This window comes from Thunnus albacares, chromosome 17 (genome assembly GCF_914725855.1).
Source record: "Thunnus albacares chromosome 17, fThuAlb1.1, whole genome shotgun sequence".
NCBI classification, from domain to species: domain Eukaryota; kingdom Metazoa; phylum Chordata; class Actinopteri; order Scombriformes; family Scombridae; genus Thunnus; species Thunnus albacares.
In genome coordinates, this window is record NC_058122.1 from 19,470,411 (window position 1) to 19,474,549 (window position 4,139).

Sequence of the window (4,139 nt, forward strand, 5' to 3'; positions counted from 1 at the left end):
GATATCGAAGGAAAGGAAGATGCTGCGATGAAGGGACCGCTGGGTCCCAATACCCCTTTTTCCCTTTACGAGGAGAGTGCTACTGGTGCAAGATGGCTCGGTGCCTTTCTGAAACACCAGCTTCCTGAACGGAGCTGTCGTGAAGCAATGCATTGTGGGACAGGAGTGTCTGATTTTGTTATCATTTTTGATTGTCTCTTGTTAAAGATCTCTCTTTACTGTTCATGGTATTGTGGTGTGTATCTCACACGTACAGTTTCTGTGGTGATATGTTTTAAGCTGTAAGTCTTCCTTTGTTGCTCTTCTGGTAATATAATAACTCAGAACTCTAGATGCAGAGCAATCACAACCGCCACCACAACCACCAGTGGACTCTTTCCAGTTTGTTTTTTTCTTATTAGAATGATTTTTTTTTTTTTAACTTTCTGAGAATAAGCCATGTGATGCTTTGAAGCATATGTTTTGCCTATTTTCTAATTAACAGTTGCTAAATATGTTTGACGGGATACAGAATTATTTCATCAGCTGAACAAATTTTCACTCGCCATCTCACACCCACTTGCACTGTGTGTTTATGTCTCCTCATACACAACGATTCTCACCAAAGTAAATGATGAGAAACTTCAGTGGATGAAGTGATTTGAAGGAACACAGATGAATAAGAAAATCAGGGAGGCAGAATGTCAGGGGAAAGAAGTGTGACTTGGCCAAAAGGAGGTCTGGCAGTCCCTAATCATCCTTGTTATCTTTGATGCTTTTTTGCCTTAATGTCAGATGTAGATTTATAAGATATATAATAGATATCCTAGTATATTTATATCACGTCTGTATGCTTATTTCTGTGAGTATCAGTGTGTCTATACACAATGTATCCAGCATTGCATTTGGAGGGGAAAGGGAAACATTGCTGCCAATTAGTTGTTATGTTGTTGCTGTGCTCTGACCAACATAAAGAATGTGTTGTTTTTTTAATCAGGAGGGTAAAAATATTCTTATAGCTACCTGGAAATAAGCAATTGGAGTTAAGATTTTGCAGGCAATGAGAATGATTCAGGAAGTTTTTTTTTGTTTTTTTTTTAATCTGACCAGATATTGATTTGTTGACATGGTGGAGTGCATGTGTGTACGATGTGTTTGTTTGCCTGGCTGATTGTGTGGTCACAACTAAGCGAGTGAGTAACAGACAGAAAGGGAAGGATGCTAAAGATGTCTTCACATGTGTCATTGTCCACTCACTGGCATCACCACATTTTGTTGAATGGTGTTCGGGATTTGATCAGCACAGCTTAAATAGGTCACAGTTTGTTTAGGTGTTTGTTTTTCACAGGGTAAACAACAAAAAAAAATAATAATAAAAGAACATGACTGTGGTTCTTTCGAAGGTAAGAGCAAGTTCCTGCAGGTCAGTAACTGAGCTTATCTGAAGACACCACAGCTCGGTGCAACAGGAGCCTGTGTGTTTGACCTGCTCTGTCGCTGGATGGAGCAGAGCTGCGGGGCCACCACACAGGCTTTCATCTAGTGGAATGGGAATCCAGGATTACTATTGCAGTTACATAAATAAAAGATTCCCATATGCATTGGCCTTTTACTTTAAAGATCTTGCTTTGTTTTTGTGGCTTCTTGTTATGTCATAAGCTATAAAAACATTAATATTTAATTGCCATACAAACACGATACTGTAGCAATTGTTTCTTATTAAGAAAATTATTCAATTGATTGATTGCTGCCATTCTTTTTAAATGATGAAAAGAAAACCATGGGAAGTGTTTTCTTTGAACAGTTTGTGTACAGTTTATTTTTATATCATTCTGGTGGATGGTCTGGAAAATGAATCACGTATTGATGATATAGCTATAAGCATTACCACTCTTGTAAATAATGTAATATTGGATTGTAAATTATAAATTTATCCAAGTCATACTGATTGACAAATAACCACTTAAGGTTGTTAAGTGAACCACTGAAGCACTGCAGGCCACATCCTCACCGTTCCATTCTCTGATTAAGTTTTTGCTTGCTCGTGCTAACATTCTCTCACATTTTTTAATTGTCCACATTTATTGATGAAATCAAATATATTTGTACCAGCACTTTATTTCATCAGGTTTTGAGGCAGACAGTGTGTTTCAAGTAGTGTACAGTCTGTGCTGGTGGTTTGGTCTTTGGCAGTCACCTGTTGATTATAATCCATTGGGCCAAATCACAAACCCTCATTGTGCAGTTGTCAAAGTTAACCCCTTTCTAGAGGCATAATCAAACAAACTAGTCATTCTCTAGTAATAGTCCATGTGAGATTGAATTTATTTGACTTGTAAAGTCAAATGTAAGCTGATATAGTCACACAGGATGTGACACTCAAAGGAAATAAATGTGTCCTTATCTATCTTGGCCATTTTAGTACTATCACCACCTCTCTTTCTTAGTAACTTTAATCAACCTGATAGCCTAAATGTCCTTCTCATGGTGGCCAAACTTGCTGGTTCCCATCGGGGTTGCTGTCAGGTTATGTTGTCACAGACTGACTCCCTCTGAGAATAGTTTTCTGGGCTTTAATTCATGTGTTTGTTCACAAGTAAGAAAGATTATTCAAGGGAAAAAACAACATGAAATGATTGTAATATTTGTAAATGATCTTGCTGTAATGTGTAAAATGTGTCCAAGTTATTTTTTATTATATTATTTTTATGAAAGTTTTTCCTCTTGACAGAGCTGAGGTGTCATTTTGTGAATAAATGCATTTAATAAGCAAACATCTATATATAAAACAATATTATAGTATATCAGTATATTTTTCTTTTATTTCACTGTTCGGTACTGTAAAGTGTGTTAAAAATACAAATAAAGTAAGATTTTTATATTAAATGCTACACCATTGTCATGTTTGCTGTTCTTACAATTTCCTTGTACTGTATGCTGATGTTTTTGATGGTTTGGTAGCAAAATGTCAGCTTGTTTGCATTAATATTATTAATTTATTAGTCCAGAAGCTGGTAGTGTAATCTTATAATTAGGAAATTGTAGCAAGATTGTTTGGGACTCCTAAACTTTTAGCCTTGAAGCTCTGTTGTGAAGAAGATACATTTGGACTCATATTTGCCTCAGTATAGGTTGTACCAATATGCATACATCCTAGTTTAACTCTGTTCAGTGTATATGTGTGAGAATTATGCTTAATGTCAAATCTAGCACCAAAAATTATTTTTGTGAAATAAATAACTTGATTAGCCTATACAGCACATATGATTTGATCGAAGGATAGGTTCACAATTTTTCAGGTCTGTCTTAAAACAACAGTCAGGTGCTTGTATGTATTCCTCTGTAATCATTTCTCCTGTTCATACTGGCTGTTGAAAGATTCCCTTCAAATGTGCTTTCAATGTAAATGATGGAGGCCAAAATCCACAGTGTGTCTACACAGTCATTTTGTGCAAAAATGCATTTAAATGTTTATCTGAAGCTGATATGAGACTTCAGCAGTCTGAGTTAGTCATATCAAGTGGATATCTGCCACATTTACAGTCTTTTTAGCATTAAAATCCCTCTTTGTGTTTCCCTGTTGAGCTGTGGTGGAAGAACAGTTACAAAAGAGGAACTTTGGCACTAAAAAGACTAATGTCCTAAGAGATCTACTTGATTTGACTCTTTTGGATGGCTGAAGCTTCATATTAGCTTCTGATAAACTTTTAGATACATTTTCACACAGGACTGTGGATTTTGCCCCCCATCACTTTCATTGTAAATGCATTGTGAATGAGGAATGTTCATTTGGGCACCTGTCTATTGTTTTAAGACAGACTTGAAAAACTGTGTACCTGCCCTTTAATGATACGCTATGCCCGCAGACCATGCATGGATGGCTATTTTGGAGATACATTTTTAAAGATTATTGCAGTATTTAAGACAGTATCCGTTCACTTGCACATTATTTACTTGCTTGTTTTTACATTCATGTTAAATATAGCGTAAGGATCGCCGTGTGAACAGTGACGACTACCTGCACTTGTCTGACACTGGCATGAGATGGCTGCATCGTGAAGTACACCCAGAAACCTCTGCCACAGTTCTCCACCAATCACAAAGGACAAAGAACGTGTTGTCCAATCAAAGCGAGACAAAACAGGGAGGGCTGGGAATAT